The 21,233-nt window shown below is 40.9% G+C and overlaps 1 protein-coding gene and 7 non-coding genes across 8 annotated transcripts in view; 2 read left to right on the top strand and 6 right to left on the bottom strand.

Annotated features, from left to right (window-relative positions):
- LOC138069278 (zinc finger protein 184-like) overlaps window positions 1–21,233 on the bottom strand; it is a 1,142,341-nt gene that overhangs the window by 122,238 nt on the left and 998,870 nt on the right. The window lies entirely within an intron of this gene.
- TRNAF-GAA (transfer RNA phenylalanine (anticodon GAA)) lies at window positions 8,460–8,532 on the top strand. Its single transcript has one exon. It is a non-coding gene; the product is annotated as a tRNA-Phe (tRNA).
- TRNAI-AAU (transfer RNA isoleucine (anticodon AAU)) lies at window positions 10,216–10,289 on the top strand. The gene has a single exon. It is a non-coding gene; the product is annotated as a tRNA-Ile (tRNA).
- TRNAK-UUU (transfer RNA lysine (anticodon UUU)) lies at window positions 10,979–11,051 on the bottom strand. The gene has a single exon. It is a non-coding gene; the product is annotated as a tRNA-Lys (tRNA).
- On the bottom strand, window positions 11,802–11,874 carry TRNAR-ACG (transfer RNA arginine (anticodon ACG)). Its single transcript has one exon. It is a non-coding gene; the product is annotated as a tRNA-Arg (tRNA).
- On the bottom strand, window positions 12,307–12,388 carry TRNAS-CGA (transfer RNA serine (anticodon CGA)). The gene has a single exon. It is a non-coding gene; the product is annotated as a tRNA-Ser (tRNA).
- TRNAV-AAC (transfer RNA valine (anticodon AAC)) lies at window positions 14,053–14,125 on the bottom strand. The gene has a single exon. It is a non-coding gene; the product is annotated as a tRNA-Val (tRNA).
- TRNAT-AGU (transfer RNA threonine (anticodon AGU)) lies at window positions 17,936–18,009 on the bottom strand. The gene has a single exon. It is a non-coding gene; the product is annotated as a tRNA-Thr (tRNA).

The following is a 21,233-nucleotide window of genomic DNA, read 5'->3' as shown; positions in this document are numbered from 1 at the left end:
ATAAGGAAGAAAGTCTTGGATATATATGGTGAAAGACAGGTACGGGCAGAGGTAAGAACAAAGGCAAAAGTCAAGCTATGGGAATGGAGCCATGAGCATAGTTAGAGAAGAAAAAGGAAAAGGGGTCGCCCTGGCACATAGTAAGTCCTCTACATATGAATCTTCAAGTTGCAGAACTTTCAAAAATGCCAACATGTATTCGCTTGTCCAGTCACGTGAGTTAGTTCACTTGCCTGGCTTACATCATCACATGCGTGCATCCTCTACAAGTGGTTGTGCTTTTGTGTACTTTATTGTACAGTACTGTATAGAGTATAGTATCTTTCTTCCAAGTCTAGGATGTCCAGAAGCAAGTGTAAAAGCATCAGTGATGTATCTGGTACTGCTAAGAAGCACCAGGAATTGGAGGCCCAGAAAAAGGAAGAAGAGAGATAAGAGGAGGAAGTAACTGAAGAACTGAACTGATTCATGATGAAGGAAATGGCAAGGGAATTTTCTTTATTTGAGGAGGCACTGTTAGCTTTTGAGCACAGGACCTGAATCTATAGTGATACACAAAGGAGGCAGCAGCCGTTCAGAAAGCAATACTGTGCTACCGTGTCATTTACGGTGAGAAGAAAAGAGCTACTACCCAGATCACTGGATCATCGAGCTGGGAGGGATCGGGGGCAGGAGGAGAAAGGGACGACAGAGGATGGATGAGATGGCTGGACGGCATCACCGACTCGATGGACGTGAGTCTGAGTGAACTCCGGGAGTTGGTGATGGACCGGAAGACCTGGAGAGCTGCGATTCATCGGGTCGCAAAGAGTCCGACACGACTGAGCGACTGAACTGAACTAAACTGAACTGAGATAGAATTGAATGCAGCAAGGAATCAGAACTTATGTCTTCAGTGTCAGGCATGAGTGACACTGCCCCTTTGCCCTCCACCTCCTATTGCTGACAGTCCTTCAGCTCTGCCATCTCCCACCTCCTCTCCCTCCTCCAGTCAGTAGCTCTGCTTGCCTGTACACTCCATGCCAGCCCCTGAAGGCCAGCGGTTGTATTGTGCTACTCTACTGTAAGATTAAAATGTTTATTTTACTTTTTGCTTGTTATGTATTATTTGTGTGAAAAGTATTATAACCCTATTACAGTACAATACTGTATAGCTGATTGTGTTAGTTGGGTACCTAGGTTAACTTTGTGAATGAACTGGACTCATGGACGGAGTCCTGTAATGGAAGTTATTTGTATGTCAGGGACTTACTGAATTTTTCAACAGAAGAGCCTCTTTAAAAGTTTTTGAAACCTAGTGCCTGACATGATATTACATACTACTAGTTAATACAGTGACCAAATGATGTTTGAGGAAACAGTGTGAAAATAAAATTGCCAGAATCACAAAGAATGTGTCCAGGGGTTATTCCTATTTCCTGTAATGATCTCTGGCCAGTCAAGGGCTGGGTTGTCTCTGATTCCCATGGCTCGATTCCGGAACTCTGTGATGACTCTGATCACACCAACTTCTGTGCAGCTAGTGGTTCAAAACAGAAAGCAACAATACAGTTCTCTAACATTTCCTTTAAAGCAAAATGCATTTATTTAGGATGCACTAGGCATGAGGAGTTTCTGCTGTAGCATTCAAACTCTTAGTTGCAGTTTGCGGCATGTGACCAAGGTTCAAGTGGGGGCCCCCCGCATTGGGAGTGTGGAGTCTTACCCCTGGACCACCTGAGAAGTCCCTTAGGTCTCTTTTCTGGTAAGACATTTATATACAATAAGATTCAAGCATTTTAAGTGTAGAGTTTGATGAATTTTGATAATTGTATTAATTTCCTGTTGCTTCTGTAATAAATTAGGACAAACCTAATTGTAGTTGTTGTTCAGTTGCTAAATTATGCCTGACTCTTTGTAACCCATGGACTGCAGCGCACCAGGCTTCCCTGTCCTTCACTGTCTCCTGGAGTTTGCTCAAACTCATGTCCATTGAGTCGGGAATGCCATCCAGCCATCTCATCCTCTGCCACCCCCTTCTCTTCCTGTCCTCAATCTTTCCCAGCATCAGGGTCTTTCCCAATGAGTGGGCTCTTTGCATCACGTGGCCAAAGTACTGGAGCTTCAGCTTCAGTATCAGTCCTTCTGATGAATATTGATTTCCTTTAGGATTGACTCGCTTGATCTCCTTGAAGTCCAAGGGACTCCCAAGAGTCTTCTCCAGCACCACAATTCAAAATCATCAATTCTCTGGTGCTCAGTCTTCTTTATGGTCTAACTCTCATACCCATACCTTACTATTGGAAAAACCATGACTTTTGTTTTGTTTTGTTTTCCATATTTTAAAATTTATTTGCCTTGTATCTGTCTCCATCCACCAGAAGATAAGCTTCATAAGAATAGGGACTTGATCTTTTTCCTCCCAGCATCTTGGGTCATGCCCAGCATGGTGAGATAATTAGGAAGGGAAAAAGTATGAGTTTGACTATACGGACTTTTTCCAGAAAGCAATGTTTCTGCTTTTTAATACGCTGTATAGGTTTGTCACAGCTTTTCTTCCAAGGAGCAAGGGTCTTTTAATATCAGGGCTGCAGTCACCGTTCATAGGAATTTTATAGCCCAAGAAAATAAGATCTCTGGTTCCTCTGCCTTTCCTAAATTCAGCGTGTACATCTGCAAGTTCTTGGTTCACATACTGCTGAAGCCTAGCTTGAAGGATTTTGAGAATTACCTTGCTAAGCAGTGAACTAAAATGGACAGGAATGGGTAAATTTAATGCAGATGACCATTATATCTACAACTGTGGGCAAGAATCCCTTAGAAGAAATGAAGTAGCCCTCATAGTCAACAAGAGTCCAAAATGCAGTGCCTGAGTGCAATCTCAAAAATGACAGACTCGGTTTGTTTTCAAGGCAAAACATTCAACATCACAGTAATCCAAGTCTATGCCCCAATTACTAATTACTAATGCCAAAGAAGCTGAATATGAATGATTCTATGAAGACCTACAAGACCTTCTAGAACTAACACCAAAAAAAGAGATGCTCTTTTCATCATAAGAGACTGGAATGCAAAAGTAGGAGGTCAAAAAATACCTGGAGTAACAGGCAAGTTTGGCCTTGCAGTACAAAATGAAGCAGGGCAAAGTTTAGCAGAGTTTTGGCAAGAGAATGCCCTGGTCATAGAAAACACCCTCTTCCAACAACACAAGAGAAGACTCTACACATGGACATCACCATTCAATACCAAAATCAGAATGATTATATTCTCTACAGTCAAAGATGGCAAAGCTCTACATAGTCAGCAATGACAAGATCTGGAACTGACTATGGCTCAGATCATGAAATCCTTACTGCAAAATTCAGGCTTACATTGAAGAAAGTAGGGAAAACTGCTAGGCCATTTGACCTAAATCAAATCCCTTATGTTTATATAGTGGAGGTGACAATTAGATTCAAAGGATGAGATGTGATGAACAGAATGCCTGAAGAACTATGGACGCGGAGGTTCGTAACATTGTACAGGAGGTGGTGAGCAAAACCATCCCAAAGAAAAAGAAATGCAAGAAAGCAAAGTGGTTGTCTGAGGAGGCCATACAAATAGCTAAGAAAAGAAGAGTAGCGAAAGGCAAAGGAGAAAGGGAAAGATATATTCAACTGAATGCAGAGTTCCAGACGATAGCAAGGAGAGATAATAAAGCTTTCTTAAGTGAACAATGCAAAGAAATAGAGGTAAACAATAGACTGGGAAAGACTAGAAATCTCTTTAACAAAATTGGAAATACCATCATTTCATGCAAAGATAGGCACAATAAAGGACAGAAACGGCAAGGACCTGATAGAAGCAGAAGATATTAAGAAGAGGTGGCAAGAATACACAAGAAGAACTATACAAAAAAGGTCTTAATGATCTGGAAAACCAGGATGATGTGGTCACTCTCTCACCTAGAGCCAGACATCCTGGGATGTGAAGTCAAGTGGACCTTAGGAAGCATTACTGTGAACAAAGCTAATGAAAGTGATGGAATTCCAGCTGAGCTATTTAAAGTTCTAAGAGATGATGCTGTTAAAGTGCTGCACTCATTATGTCAGCAAATTTGGAAAACTCAGCAGTGGCCACAGGACTGGAAAAGGTCAGTTTTCCTTCCTATTCCAAAGAAAGGCAATGCCAAAGAATATTCAAACTACTGTACAATTGCTCTCATGTCAGAAACTTAGTGGCTTAGCACAAAATTCTTGTCTTGCAGTTTTGTAGATAAGAAGTCTAAAAAGGCTCTCACTGGGCTAAAACCAAGCTGTTGGCAAGTCTGTGTTCCTTCTGGAAATTCTCTTGGACAATTCTTTTTCTTGCTTTCTCTAGCTTCTAGAGGTGGCCCACATCCCTTAGCTCTGGACCCCATTCACCTTCAAAGCCAGCAATTGCATTACTCTAATCTCTGCTTCCCTTGTCACATCTTCTCTGATTCTCATCTTCTTATGTCTCTCTCTTCCACTTTTGTTAGGAAACAATTTATTCATTTATATATTTTTGGTTGCCCTCAGTCTTTGTTCCTACCTGGAGGCTTCACTGCTTGTGGTGAGCTGGGGTTCCTCTTCATTTCTGTGTGTGGGCTTCCTTTTTTTGGTGGCTTCTCTTGTTGCTTCTCTTGATCTGGCTCTAGGCATGTGCATTTCAGTAGTTGCAGCACTGTCTCAGTAGTTTTGGTCTGCAGACTCCATAGTCAGGTGAGCCCACAAATTTGATTACTTAGATTAAATGAGCCCGTTCTTTGGAGGATATAGTAAAAAACCAAGCAAGTTATATTATATATAGATAAACTGATTTTAAAGTATATTGAAAGATTCAAAATAACCAACAGGATACTGAAGTTAACAACCTGGAGAAGGAAATGGCCATCTACTCCAGTATTTTTTCCTGGAAAATTCCATGGACAGAGGAGCCTGGTGGGCTACAGTCCATAGAGTCACAAGAGTTGGGCATGACTTAGCAGCTAAACCTCCACCACCACCACTGAAGAAACAGGTTGGAGATCTGACATTATTTAGCTTCAAGATTTGTTAGAAAACTACAGTGATCAAGACAGTATGGTATTGGTGAAAGAATAAATAAATAGATCAATGGAACAGAATAAAGAACCTAGATATAGACCTAAACCAATCCAGTCAACTGATCTTTGGTGAAGGAGCAAAGACGACTGAATAAAAAATTATATTTTCAACAAATAATTCAGAAAAAACTACATGCAAAATAACAATGAATCTAGACATAGATCCTATGTCACAAATATTAATTCAAGTAGATGATGTACACGCACACTCAGTTGTGTCTAACTCTTTGCAACCCCATGGACTATAGCCCACCAGACTCCTCTGTTCATGGGATTTTCCAGGCAAGAATACTGGAGTGAGTTGCCATTTCAAAAGCAGATTACAGGCCAGACCTAAATGTAAAATATAAAACTTTTCTGGATAACATAGGAGAAAACATAGCTGATCTCAGGTTTGGTGATAACTATTTACCACACTACACAGCTTATAGGATCTCAATTCCATGCTCAGGGGTTGAACCTGAGCCAGGGTAGTGAAAGCACTGAATCCTTATCATTAGACCATCAGGGAACTCCTGGTGATAACTTTTAAAAAAATATTTAATTATTTATTTGACTGTCTTATTTGTGGCATGTGGGATCCAATTCTCCCACCAGGGACTGAACCCTAGCTCTGTGCACTGGGAGAAGGGAGTCCGAGCCACTGAACTACCAGGGAAGTCCCTGGAAATGATTTTTTAGATACTATACCAAGAATATGATCTGTGAAAGAGAAAAAATTGAAGAATTGGAGTCCATTAAAATTAAAATTTTCTGCCTGTGAAAGCCCGTGGAAAGAGAATGACAGACTGGAGAAAATATTTACAAAATATATATTTGATGAAGGAGTTCATGATCTGAGCCACAGTCATTTATATTGAAATAATAATTTTTAAATAATAAGTTAAACAAATTTAAAAATCCAGAATAGCTATGGCAATCCAAAGTAAGAAAAACAAAACTGAGGCCCTGTATTATCAGACAATATTACTTAATTTTTAAAATAATTTATTTAGTTAATCAGAGGATATTTGTTTTACAATGTTGTGTCAGTTCTGCCTACAATAACATGAACCAGCTATAGGTATACATATGTCCCCTCCATCTTGAATCTCCTTCCCACCTCCTGCCCCATATCGAAGCTCTAGGCTATCAAAGAGCACCAGGTTGAGCTCCTTGCATCGTACAGCAAATTTCCATGGGCTATCTATTTCATATGTGGTAATGTATACGTTTTAATGCTACTCTCTCAATTCTTCCCACCCTTTCCTTCCCCCACTGTGTCCACAAGTTCTCTATGTCTGTGTCTCTATTGCTGGCCTAAAAATAAGTTCATCAGCACCATTTTTCTAGATTCCATATATATTCGTTGATATATGAATTTGTTGTTCTCTTTCTGACTTCCTTCACTCTGTATAACAAGCTCTAGGTTCATCCACTTCACTAGAACTGGCTCAAGTTCATTCCTTTTTATGGCTGAGTAATACTCCATTGTATATATGTACCACCACTTCTTTATCTGTTCATTTGTTGATGGTTATCTAGGTTGTTTCTATGTCCTGGCTATTGTAAATAATGCTGCAAGATATTATTACTTAATTTTAAGTTAAAGAAATTAAGATAGTGTCATTTTAGTGTAAAGACAAACGTAGGTCTATGGGGCAGAATAGAAAGTCTAGGGAAAAACAGACACATATACAGTTCCCTGTTTGATGATAGGGAGACAGTGCAATTCAATAGGGGAAAAATTGACTTTTCAATAAATAATGCTGGGTTAATTGAAATAATATATTAAAGAAAGTGAATTTAATACTTATCTCACACTATACATAAATTCAAAATGGAATATAAACTTATACTTAAACTTCTAGACAGAAACATAGGAGAACAGCTTCATGACTTTAGTGTAGGCAAATATTTCTGAACTAGGATGCAAAATAGCACTAACTGTAAAGGCTGATAAGTTGGACTTCATTAAAATTAAAAAGTTCAAAATACAAAATTAAGAGAGCTAAAGATGTACCACAAATTGGGAGAACATAATTGCAACACATATCTGACAGAGGACTTGTACTCACAACACATAAGAGCCAACTCATTGGAAAAGACCCTGATGCTGGGAAAGATTGAAGGCAGCAGGAGAAGGTGACCACAGAGGGCAAGATGATTGGATGGCATCACCAACTCAATGGACTTGAGTTTGAGCAAGCTCCGAGAGATGGTGAAGGACAGGGAAGCCTGGCGGGCTGCATTCCATGTGGTTGCAGAGTTGGACACAACTGAATGACTGAACAAGAAATGAACTACAAATCATTTTTTAAAAAACTGGCAATCAACCCAATTTCTTAAATAGGGAAGAACATATGGGAAGATGTAAAATATCATAATCATCAAAAATACAGGTCAAACTCACAAAGAACTATAACTACATTCTGGCCCAAGTAGCGAAAATTAAAATGACAATATCCAGTATTGGCTAGACTGTGAAGCAAACGGAAGCCTCATAGGTTGCTTTCAGTAGTGTGAACTGTTACATTTGGAAAACAGTTTCACAGCACCTAATAAAGTTAAATACACACATATCCTGTAGACCCGCAATTCCACCTTTACACCTATATATCTATCTAATAAATCAATGATTATGTTCATCTGAAACTATGCACAAGAAAGTTCAGTGCTTTTTATGATAACCACAAATTGAGAGCCAAATGCCTATCAACATTAGAGTGGATAAGTAAATTGTGGTACGACCATAAAATGAACGTTTATAAATAGGAACAAACTGCTTTTAACTGCTTTAAGAAAAAACAGATGAATCTCAAAGACAATATTGAGTGAAAGAAGCCAGACTTATAAGAATGCAGAGTCTATTTGATTCAATATGTATAAAGTTTAAAAACAAATGAGAGGGAACATGAGGGAGCATGCATGGTGACTAAGGGGTGTAAACTTGTAGAGATCATCATGCTGTGCCCTTAAAAGTATATGACATACTTTAATAGAATAGAAAGGAATAAAAATGACTGAAAGAATAGAAGATATTTAAGCGTCAGGCTAGAAATGATCTCAAACGGTGTTGTCTTGAGTTCTAGGAAGCTTACCACTCCAACAGGAAGCTATAAATCACCACACCCCTTTGGCTCTCTCCAATTCATATACATAAATTTTCTTTTGCCACTGTTCTTTTGTTCCTCCTTTCATACTCAGGAAATTTGGAGATGTTTCCCCATTGTCTTATTTTTTTGTTGTTAGTACAATTGTTTTTGAAAGGGGAAGTGTATTATGTTTTTAGAAAACAAGACAAAAGGTTTTCTTACATTTTTCTGAAATGGAGGAAGTAGTTAAGAAAAGACTATTTAAAGAGAGTAGTTGACAAGGTAGCACCCAACGGGTGGCCGAAATAGCTCAGTTGGGAGAGCGTTAGACTGAAGATCTAAAGGTCCCTGGTTCAATCCCGGGTTTCGGCAACTGTTTTCTTAGCCTTTTGTAACGCGAACTATGAGATACTGAAGTCAAACTAAATGTCCATCGCCTTCAAATATACAATATAGTAAGTCTATAGTGCCTTTATAGACTGAGGAGTTGCATACATTTACCCTTAATTTCTATGGCAAAATGTAATTCTGTGCCTATACACAGTAATTCTTCCACAACTACCAGTAATTCCTTAAGGTAAAGAGGGGAAGAAAACCTAAAGCAAAACACTTAGTGCTTTATATTTATGTATTTATTTAGATGTTATTAAAGGCATCTATAAGAATCACGGTACGAGCAATTTCAACTGTCCCTTATTTACAGTAATTCTTTCGGAGTTCAAATTGCTAAAACACGCTCATTCTTTAGCGATGGCTTTCTGAGTGAACATTAGGGGTTTATACATACATTTTGGAATGTAGAAGAATCCTCAAAAGCCGGAAGGTAGTTGATTTTGAAAAGTACAGAGGACGTGGGACTGCCCAAGAATTAACAGATTTCGTTTCTGTGACTTTTGAGCACCGAAGGAAATGGCAACCCACTCCAGTATTCTTGCCTGGAAAATCCCATGGGTGGAGGAGCCTGGTAGGCTGCAGTCCATGGGGTCGCTAAGAGTCGGACACGACTGAGCAACTTCAATTTCACTTTTCACTTTCATGCATTGGAGAAGGAAATGGCAACCCGCTCCAGTGTTCTTGCCTGGAGAATCCCAGGGACGGTGGAGCCTGATGGGATGCCGTCTATGGGGTCGCACAGAGTCGGACACGACTGAAGCGACTTAGCAGCAGCAGCAGCAGCAGCAGCAGCAGCAGCAGCAGCAGCAGCAGCAGCAGCAGCAGCAGCAGCAGCAGCAGCAGCAGCAGCAGCAGCAGCAAGCCTTACCAGGACAAGAGCTCTTGAAGACTAGAGAAGTAAAACCTAGAAGACTGGCGGGACTTTAGCCTTTGACTGTTAAATACTTAACCAACCACTAGCAACTCACACTTCTCCCTTGCACCAGCATCGGCTTAAAATTCAACAAAAATCATTACTTGTTGATTCATTTAGCTTTAAATGTATATTCAGTGAAAATTTAACTAGGGGTCGGTCAGCAGGAAAGTTCAAAAAGTAGGAAACAAAACAAAACAAAACACCAATGCAACCCCAGGAAATGTAAAGGGACATTTCCCGAGGCTGCAGGAGATAACTTCAACTTTAGGTGATAAAAACTATAGCCTCCTCGAGGGCCAACGAGCTCATCTCACTCTATCTTCTCCAACCTCGTGCTTGGATTCTTCCATTCGCAAAATGGAAGATGAGTGACACAGAGAATTCACTGTATCACTGGGTGAAAATTTTAATACCAATTTGAAAATATTAGGTCTCTAAGTTACAAATTATTTGCAATTTGTGATCCAGTAGGGATATGCTTTTAAAAACAGAAGGCTCCCTTCACCCACGATTGAAGATCTTATTACAGTGCTTTTTCTACAAATAAACTAGGCTCAACTTCTGCACAAAAATTTCTCCGTTGATTTTCTAGTCCAAATATGAAGAATTGAAATAGTATAGATTCCTCATTACAGTCTATGAATGTGGTCTGAGGGAGAGGGATAAAAGAAAGTTATTATTTTTAATAATTTTTTAGACTGAAAAATGTAAACATTTACTTTCATAAAGACAGGCACTCCTGCGGTGGCCGGTTAGCTCAGTTGGTTAGAGCGTGGTGCTAATAACGCCAAGGTCGCGGGTTCGATCCCCGTACGGGCCATTCCTGGTTTAGTTTTGGACTTATGATACCGGCAGGGTGGACCTTTACAACCCACGGTTATTATAATCCAAGGTCCAGAAGCTTAAACGTTTCCCTCGTGGCTGTGAACTTTACCTGCGGTGCAGAGCCAGGATACAAGTTACACATTCGGAAATCTAGCCACCTATGAAGATTCTCTTTTGGTTTAGTTTGAGGAATTGCCCCTCACTTGGCAGTGATCTCCCCTAGCCTCTCTGTTCTGCCTCAAAGAAGAGAAAGAGGCAAGTCTGTTCTCTTTGGAAATGCCGCTCCAACGCTACCTTTCCGCGCCTTCCTTACACGCTCATCTTCTTTTAAAAAATAGTGGGGAGGGCGTTCCTCTTGGTTCTTCTGTCCACTTGAGGTCCGGTTTCCCAGCTCCTTCGTACGTCCGTAAGATTGACGTTTCCGGCTGGTGGGGTAGATACCGGGGATGAAGAGCACCAACTGGGCCTCAGGGGTGTGTGTGCTAAGTCGCTTCAGTAGTGTCAGACTCTGCGACCCTATGGACTCTAGCCCGCCGGCTCCTCTGTCCTGGGGATTGTCCGGGCAAGAATACTGGAGGCCCTCCTCCAGGCAGTCTTCCAGGGATGGAACCCGCGTCTTCGATGTCTCCAGTGCGGGCAGTTAGGTTCTTTACCACTAGCGCCACCTGGGAAGCAAAATAAAGACGCCCAAACAGGGACTTGAACCCTGGACCCTCAGATTAAAAGTCTGATGCTCTACCGACTGAGCTATCCGGGCTCACGTAGACCCCCACCATTCCTGAGGTAAAAGACCTACCGCATCGCGTCTCTACCACACTTCTTGACTCAGCATTTCCATAGGAGATGTCTCTTTTTGTCAGTAGCTATGCGGAGAAGGCGATGGCACCCCACTCCAGTACTCTTGCCTGGCAAATCCCATGGACAGAGGAACCTGGTAGCCTGCAGTCCATGGGGTCACGAAGAGTCGGACACGATTGAGCAACTTCACTTTCACTTTTCACTTTAATGTATTGGAGAAGGAAATGGCAACCCACTCCAGTATTCTTGCCTGGAGAATCCCAGGGACGGGGGAGCCTGGTGAGCTACCGTCTATGCCGCACAGAGTCGGACACGACTGAAGTGACTTAGCAGCAGCATGCGAGGAAAGAGCTTTGCGGGATGGTCTTCAGAGTGAGGACTCTTCCCGGTGGGGGAAAAAAAAATACTGATGTAGAAGATACTGGTAGGGAAAAATTTTTTTTTCCCTTTTTCAAGTTTCGTTGATGTATAAACCTCCCTTCCAATGGTCTTTTTCAGTCAGTCACTTTTCTCAAGTTCAAGAAGTGATGAAAAGTAGAAAGAAAAGCTTTCTGGATGGGTGCCTTGATGATTCTGAAATCTCTTTCAGACTCAATGGACAGAAAATGAAGGATCAGTTCCACGAAAATACATTCGAAGGACTTTAAAAACTTGTTTCCGTATCCGTTAGAAAAGGGTACCTAGAGGGAGGGAAAAAAAGACAGCCTAACGAGCCAGCCAGGAGTCGAACCTAGAATCTTCTGATCCGTAGTCAGACGCGTTATCCATTGCGCCACTGGCCCTCGCTGCTTTGGATGACCCTCATGTTCATATTTTCATCGTTATCCGCAGTTCATGCCAACCAAAGAAATGATTGATTTTTAAAAATCTAGCAAGGGGTTAAAACCAGAGACTAAATTGACTACGGGAAAGCATGATTGCTTTTCTGGTTTGGTTTCCTGTGATCACTCTTACAGACTTAACAAATCATCTCAACGAAGCCAGTATTTTTGAGCGTGATCCAAGCCTCCTGTAGACAGTGGGTAGGCTGGGCTCTGGATGCTCACAGAGGCTCAGACTTTGAGAGGGAACTCTGGAACTCTAAGCTGGCAGCGCCCACTCTCTTTAAAAATGTCAGAACTGCCTTTCAAGGGATTTTTCTGCATGCATGCTGCGTGGGACGGCAGTAAATTATTTGGAAGTTTCAAGAGTCAAGGATACACCGAAAACGAGAACGCTGTGAGCAGGATTTGAACCTGCGCGGGGAAACCCCATTGGATTTCGAGTCCAACGCCTTAACCACTCGGCCATCACAGCTCAGCGGGGCAGGTTTTATTCATGCTGCTGAAAACCAGTATCGTTTCCCTGCAAGGCTGGAAGAGAAGAGGATCACCGGTTTCTGAGTGTTCTCAAGAAGACCTTCTCCAACCACAAGCTTGCATATTTCACTTAGCGACAATTTCAACTTTTCAGGTATTTAGGCAGAAAAAAAAATCTTGGCAATATTCTTTACTTCAAATTTTCTTTCATTCCGTGGATGTGAGGAAACTGTCTTGTTCTACCTTCAAAACGTATTTAGATATGAAAAACTTATCACTCTTCCAACTGCCACAGCCCTGCTCCAAGAAAGCTTCATCTCGTTTCTGTCTCCTTTTGCCTTTAGTCAAAATATCCAGAATATGCGATCTGGTGTGACTTAACCTCTAAGGAAAAAAGTCAGTTAAATTCCCCCAATAAGTCTGAAAGAATCCACATCAGAAAGATAGAATCCTCTTAGTCTACTGGTTGGACTATTGGGGGCAAATTCTGGGACCCAGCTTCCCATCCGGAGAGCCCAGTCTCTGTCGCCCTCATGTGGTCACTGAACGCAGGCGCGGTTGTTAACTGAGCTGAACACCTGGAGACAAAAAAAGTGTCATTTCCCTGAATGTGGGTCAATTGAAAGCATGCTATTTCTTGTGTTATGCCCGTTCCAAAAGGAAAACCATCCCTCTAAAGTGACTTTTAGCAAAATATAGCATGAAATCCACACAAACAAGCCACCAAACTTTTCAACCCTTTCTTATTTCCGGGAAACCCCTCAAACTGCTGGCACGTAACTGATTTCAGGAATGCTCAAGATCCTTCCTTTCATCCAAGACCGTTTCTGCCTGCTGGCCTCCCACTTAGGGCGGAGCTGGATGCCAGATGCTGAGTTTTAGGAGAACGTCGAGTTTGATTCCGCTGAAGAGGAGGCTCTCCGCAACAGCCAGGGCCGGGAGTCCGCCCTGGGCCTGGGAGAACTGGATGTGAGAGGTTGGGGGGCGGGTCTGGCATGTTCCACTGTGGTTGAATAGCCTAAAATCTAGCCCTACGGAGAAACAGTCCCAGAGGATCTTTCTGGGGTGGTGGGAACGGAGGGGAAGGGCGCTCCCAAAAATGCAGGTAAGAGCCTTCTTTCTTCAGCACAGATACCCGGGGAGTTTTTGAGGACAGGAATCTCCTCTTATCCATCCCCCCATCGCAACTGCTCCCCACAACTCTTCTTTCCGAATCTACGCCTGATGAGCTTTGGAACTACTGGATGGTACTAATAGGAGTAATAATAACTGAACAGTTGTGAGATCGCTGTCTGGTTTCGAAGTGAAGCACTCTTCTCTCTCTGAAGGTCAGGAGAAAGTCACTTTGCAGAAAACCCGTTGGTCCAAGGGAGACTGTGTCGCCCGCGTGGCGCAGGCCTGGTGCAGCAGAGGTCTCCCCGGTTGACCCCAGGTTGGCCCCTCGGTCCTTCCAGCAGGAGGACGCCGAGTGCAGAAGGGGAAAGAACAGGTGGGGAAGGGGAAACCCGGGCTTTAGAGCAGAGGGCGTCCGGACAGCTTTTCGTTTTAAACCCCTGGGCCTCAAGAGAAGGGCAAATGTGGTATATGTTTTGAAGTCTGGTACCGCAAAAACAATGTACAGAGATCTTCTGTGGAAATGGAAAATGACACCGAAGAGAAGCCTGTTTCCGCCCGGTTTCGAACCGGGGACCTTTCGCGTGTTAGGCGAACGTGATAACCACTACACTACGGAAACCAGACCTGAGGCGGGAACACGTAGAGGTCAATATTCTTTCTTGTCCTAGGTCTTTGCAATGTTTCCATTTTTCTTTCTTCGTTTTTTTTCTTTTTTAAATCAATAATAAATACAAGTAGAAATGCGTTTACCAAACATATCTACCATGATGTTCAGAAAAGCCTGCTTGAACAGCCAAAAAAATTGGAATGCCCTTGAAGGCTTCCAAGAGAAAATGACACCAATTCTAAGACTTAATAGATGAAAAGAAGTATGATGGTTAGAGGTTAGTAAGGGAATTTTTGTTGTTGTTGTCGGGAACTGAACGAAATAGGAATAATCTTTGGGGTGGAGGGGGTGAGAATCCAAGCATTTGAAGCAAGACATGGAAAGAAATAAGACTAAATGGTGATATATGGGCCAGATCAAAGGCAAGATGGATGTGCCTCCCAAACAAAGGAAGGTATATTTCAATTTGAATCTGATGAGAGAGGGAGTGGAGACTAATCTCTAATTCTTGGAGTGTAGATGTCATCTACATATACACTGAAGGTTTATTTATTTTTTAAGTGTGATTTACATATATTAAAATGCTCTAAACTTAAGTGTACTTAAAGTTCAGTGGGGGAAAACATGTGGCAACTCATTGATTGAATAAGCTCAGCAAATAACAATCTGGATAAACATAAAGAAAACTATAACTAGCCAAATTATGTTTAAATTGTTGAAAAACAAAGATTAAAAACATCTTAAAAGCAGCTGGAGGGAAATGATACTACATCTTAGGTGAAATAAAGATTAAATGGAATAAGAAATATTAATTCAAAGGAAGGTAGAAAAGGAGGAACTGAGAACAAGTAGGATAAATGGAAAATAAATAATGATGTCAACTTAAACCCAGATATATATAATTGCTTTTAATGTAAATGGAATAAATAATTAAAAGGCATAAATGGGCTGGCTAAATAGTAAAATAAAGGAAAACAAGAGCCTTTTGTGTCCTGCTTACAAGAAATATACTTGAAAAATAAGACAACAGGTTGAAAATAAAGTGTCGGGGAACTATGGAAACACCAACCATTAGAAACCTGGTTTACAAACAGAGGAGACATCAAAGTAAAAAGTAAGATGAACATTTCATAATGATAAAGTGATCAACTCAGCAAGAAGACATGTCAATTCTTGGTGAAGCAAAACTGAGAAAACTAAAACAAGAACGACAGTAAGCAGAGCTATGGTTGGTGATTTTAAAGATCACTTTTAGTAGCTGATAAGAAACTTACAGAAAAGGGGAAATAAGCAGGAATTGAGAAGGTGAGCCATAGCTAGTAACTACTCAACTTGATCTAGTTGACATTTATCACACAGAACATCCAACTACAGCAGAATTCTCATTATTTTCAAGTGCACATTAAACATAAACCAAAACAAAAAGGGCCCTCCAAACAAGTCTTAATAAATTTAAAAGGATTCAAACAATTAAAAAAAATGTTTTGTGACAATAACAGAATTAAACTTGAGGTCAATAACAAAATGATAACTAAAAAAATTCTAATACTGGGAAACTTGAGCAGTACACTTCTAAGTAAAATATAATAAGTACAATGGAAACTAGAAAATACTTAGAATTGAAAGAATGAAAATACAACATGCAACTAAAGTAGTGCTTAGAGGAAAATATATAGGTTTCAATCCATATATTAGAAAATGAAAAAAGGTTTAAGACTGGGAAATCTTAGGGAGGAAATGATGTTTTATATTTTAAGCCAGAGATATATGTCTTCTGGGTTGAGAATGACTTCAGATGGCCAGTCTTGAAGACAGGGAGAACAGGAAGAGGCTGTTAGAGATTGTAGTGAAGAAGGTCCAAATAAGAACCAAGTAGATGAACAGAGAGAAAAACATCTCATATATGTTGAATGTAAATCAGGAAGACTGTGATAATTTGATTGGTGGGGTAAGGCAGCAGGAAGAGTCAAGTTTAATAATAGATTTCCAGTGGAAATAATGATCAGTTGAGTTCATGGTGTATGGTGCCAGTGGTACTCATGTAAAATCCTGGTGGCAATGGAAATGTGAGTTTGAAATTAGGCAGAGACCTCTTTCAGACATAGATATTTTGAAAGATCAGCTCCAGGCAGGCAGCCAAGGAAGGGTCAGCTCCAGAGACTCCGCTATCTCTAACATTTTCCCTCATCACCATGCCTTACTTTTCCACCTTTTCAAGGGACATCCCATTTGAATTTGCTCACCAAATTTTATCCAGTGTCCAACATGGGAAGTATATACCTGGACATGAAGAAGAAAGAACCACACAGCTGGCTAAAGACAATGTCAGTTGTACCCTCAGAGCACAAAAGAGGAGCTGTCCATTTGAGGATCCCAAGCCAGAGAACATTTAATGGGGAAGGAAGTTTGAATGAAGAATAAGGTAGGTCAAGAAAGAAAGAGTAGTTCAACTAGGGAGAAGTCCCTTTAACAAAGACACAATTGAGAATGTCCATGACTTGTTTACAACTGTTTTATAGAATAACAACCTTCTATCATTTAGACCTATTAAGTACTGAACACTTCTAGAGGTACAGGATTTCACTGATTAGATTCAACTCCATTTTAAGAGATTCTTTAATATGTCAGTCTTCTGACACATTTGCATTCCCAGATGCTCAAAAAAGGAGTAAATAATCTGTTAGGCCGTGACAATGAGAAGCAAGAAGGTACTTAGGGTGCAGTCATTGCCTGTAGAATTTTGTGCACGTTACTAAGTATGGGGAAGTGGACATTTGTAAAGCCTAATTATTTTAAGATATATCTTAGAATGTCAAAAGAAATTGCAGATAAGCAGAAACATCTTTGTTTTTAGGACTTAATGTCTTTATCAGAACTTTTATGTAAAAATCTGTCTAGAAAAAAGTGTAAGACTTCATTTGTTTCTAAACTCTTTCTAGATGCTTTATATGCTTTGTCACTAACCATTCTTCTTTGTCACTAACCATATTCGTCTCTTTTCAAAAACTTCAGTGATGACCTAGAGTCCAGAATCACTTGAAAAGTAGAAACAGCTATTACAGTACTCAATTCAGCATTTACATTAGGTGCTTTTTTTTTTTTTTTAGCCCTTTCTCTTTTCCCCTCTACTTTCTTTAGGATGAGGCTAAGAGCAGAAATGCAAAGGAAAATTGAAGACTTCCTAGAAGTGGTGAGTAGCAAGAAAAGGTTCAATGACAGAAGATTTAAACTAATCACTTCTGACCATGGGTCTCTGTCTTCCTACCATATCCATTGTTCCTTAAAGATACTTGGTACTAATACTCCTACATAGTACCTTGAAATTAGAAAAGCCATTAGCTATTTAATAGTCTATTTAAAAATAAAACAAAAAACTTGAGTGCCAACCCTACTCCAAGTGTATCTGAGGTTGCAAAAACATAATTAAAGCTCTCTAGTAATCAGACAAATCTAAAGGATATCTGAAAGGGCATGTATTTAAAGCTGTTGAATCTCCTTCACTTGATTCCAATAGTTAGACAAAAGGGCAAACCTCTGCTAGGCTAGGCTACCTATCCACTGCTAATGTCATGATTCAGACAAATAATTGGAGTCCTTAAATTACTTCTGATCTATGTGTCGGGAATGCTTCTCGGGATATTATTTGCCCTTTTACCTCTGTCCTCTTCTACAAAGTACCCCTTTTTTCCCAAGCAAAGCTTAAGTCCTGAGTATTAGGATATTCATCCAGTGTCATTTCAAGTTAGTTTCTATTCACTTAGAGAAAAATATTTTCTATGAGGTTAAAATTGCAAAAACCAGAGACAGGATAAGAATCCCACTAGGCCCCGCTGGGATTCGAACCCAGGATCTCCTGTTTACTAGACAGGCGCTTTAACCAGCTAAGCCACGGAGCCCATCTTGGCAAAGGTTTTAGTTACACTCTATTTGAACATAATTTCATATGTCTCTCCGCTATAACGAATTTAGAAACTGGTTTGCCAGGTGATGGGGGGCGGGGGGAGGGGAGAGAAGCAACATTGTGTCAGTCAAAACCAAAGAAAAATGTTCTTTTGGAAGAATAAATACAGGTACTAGATTAAGATGACTATCTCCTCTTGAGAAATTGTTTCAGAGTGGACACCACTGGATTCAACTCGATTATAAACTCTGGCAAACGGGGGGGGGTGGCGGGGGCTGGGGATTGTATGAAGTGTTAGGGGGTGGGGGAGTGTGTGTCAGAGACCTTTGTTGAAGCCCAAAAGAAAAATGAAATGATCTTCTATTAGCCATCGTATTATTTTAGCCACACCTGCTCTCTTCTATATTAGTGTGTTGAAGGAGGGGTTCCTGGTCAAAGATACTGGTCAAAAGCATATATCTGACGCAAGATTTCTGAAAGAACAGTGGTGTGATGCACCTGTCAAATCACCCTCAGAATGGTTGCACTTATTTCTCCACTTCAGGAATGTTGACTTCTAATGGCTGATGGCTGGATTACTCTGGGCACTATCCGCAACAGAAAAGAGGAAACCTTGCTCAAGACTACACCAACCCTTGAGTGTAGCTCAAATCCAGCCTGAATTCAGAATATTACTAACAGGCCATTTCAGGTTCAGATACCTGGTAAGCTGAACTGAGGCTTCTTTTACAACATCAAGTTCAACTTTTGCCTCTTCCTAATCCTGTTTCCTTCACCCTCTCATTGCGGTCGATTCTAAGAGTGATCCCAATAAAACTCTAACACCATCTTACACCAGGCTCAAGGAGAAGCAACTGGTTATCTCTGAGGAATTGCAGCAGCAGCCATCCCCAGAAAAGGCTGCTGCCAGCTGGAGCTGCGATGAATCAGCAGAAGCGGGCGGGTGGGGGTCGGGGGTGGGGGGTAGGGGAGGAGGAGGAGGCAAGCTCTGGCCCTGCAGCTGGCCTTGCAGCCTCCCCTGGGTCACTGCTTTGGCATCTCCATCTCCATCTCAATGTTTATTTCCCAGGGAACTGATCTTTAACACAAAGCAAGCGACTGCAGTCTACCATCTAAATCTGAATAGGGCCCAGGTTCTCAAAAACCACTTAACCATAACTGAGTAGAACCAGAATGGCAGGTACTACTAATAATATTCTGCTATACAAACTCTCAGAATTTTCACCAAAGAACAAAACAAATGAAGACATCTACAAGTTGATTAAAAGATGCACAAAGTTAGTGAAAGGTGCTGAAGGGCCAGAAGAATCATTTATATGTATGATATTAAAAGCAAAGTTTTAGTGAAATGGAAAGCAAGAAAAAATGACAGATTCAGCCAGCCAGAGTATGATTACCATTTCCAGGAAAAAAAAAAAGTGAATACCAAGTATTATATTAAGAACTTTATTTACTAGCAGTGCATGTCCAAAAGAAACTATGTAATATACATAGATACATATGCAAACAGGTCAATTCAGTTCAGTTCCTCAGTTCAGTCTGACTCTTTGCCACCACATGCAGTGCAGCACCCCAGGCTTCCCTGTTCATCACCAACTCCTGGAGCGTCCAACCATCTCATCCTCTGTTGTCCCCTTCTCCTCCTGCCTTCAATCTTTCCCAGCACCAGAGAAAGATTTTTCCAGTGAGTCAGAACTTTGCATCATGTGGCCAAAATATTGGAGTTTCAACTTCAGCATCAGTCCTTCCAATGAATATTCAGGACTAATTTCTCTTAAGATTGACTAGTTTGACCTCCTTGGTGTCCAAGGGACTCTCAAGAGTCTTCAACAGTTCAAAAGCATAAGTTCTCCGGTACTCAGCATTCTTTATAGTCCAACTCTCATATCTATACATGACTACTGGAAAACCATAGCTTTGACTAGACAGACCTTTGTGGGCCAAGTAATGTCTCTGCTTTTTAATATGCTGCCTAGGTTGGTCATAGCTTTTCTTCCAAGGAGCAAGCGTCTTTTGATTTCATGGCTGCAGTCACCATCTGCAGTGATTCTGGAGCCCCCCAAATAAAGTCTCTCACTGTTTCCATTGTTTCCCCATCTATTTGCCATGAAGTGATGGGACAGGGTGCCATGATCTTAGTCTTTTGAATATTGAGTTTTAAGCCAACCTTTTCACTCTCCTCTTTCACTCTCATCGAGTTCCTTTTCACTCTCCTCTTTCACTTTCATCAAGAGTTCCTCTAGTTCCTCTTCATTTTCTGCCATAAGGGTGGTGTCATCTGCATATATGAGGTTATTGATATTTCTTCCTGCAATCTTGATTCCAGCTTGTGCTACATCCAGTCCAGCATTTCACATGATGTACTCTGCATATAAGTTAAATAAGTAGGGTGACAATATACAGCATTGACATACTCCTTTCCCTATTTGGAACCAGTCTGTTTTTCCATGTCTGGTTCTAACTCTTGCTTCTTGACCTGCATACAGATTTCTCAGGAGGCAGGTCAGGTGGTCTGGTATTCACACCTCTTGAAGAATTTTCCACAGTTTGTTGTGATCCACACAGTCAAAGTCTTTGGCATAGTCAATGAAGCAGAAGTAGATGTTTTTCTGGAATTCTCTAGCTTTTTCAATGATCCAGCGGATGTTGGCAATTTGATCTCTGGTTCCTCTGCCTTTTCTAAATCCAGCTTGAATATCAGGAAGTTCAGGATTCATGTACTGTTGAAGCCTGGCTTGGAGAATTTTGAGCATTACTTTGCTAGCATGTGAGGTGAGTGCAATTGTGCAACAGTTTGAACATTCTTTGGTATTGCCTTTCTTTGGGATTGGAATGAAAACTGACCTTTTCCAGTCCTGTGGCCACTGCTGAGTTTTCCAAATTTGCTGGCATATTGAGTGGAGCACTTTCACAGCATCATCTTTTAGGATTTGAAACAGCTCAACTGGAATTCCATCACGTCCATTAGCTTTGTTCATAGTGATGCTTCTTAAGGCCCATTTGACCTTGCATTCCAGGATGTCTGGCTCTAGGTGAGTGATCACATCATCAAGGTCATCTGGGTCTTGAAGATATTTTTTGTATAGTATTCTGTGTATTCTTGCCACCTCTTCTTAATATCCTCAGCTTCTGTTAGGTCCATACAATTTCTGTCCTTTATTGTGCTCATCTTTGCATGAAATGTTCCCTTAGTATCTCTAATTTTCTTGAAAAGATCTC

Source organism: Capricornis sumatraensis, chromosome 22 (genome assembly GCF_032405125.1).
Source record: "Capricornis sumatraensis isolate serow.1 chromosome 22, serow.2, whole genome shotgun sequence".
NCBI classification, from domain to species: domain Eukaryota; kingdom Metazoa; phylum Chordata; class Mammalia; order Artiodactyla; family Bovidae; genus Capricornis; species Capricornis sumatraensis.
This window is presented reverse-complemented; position numbering and strand designations above follow the sequence as displayed.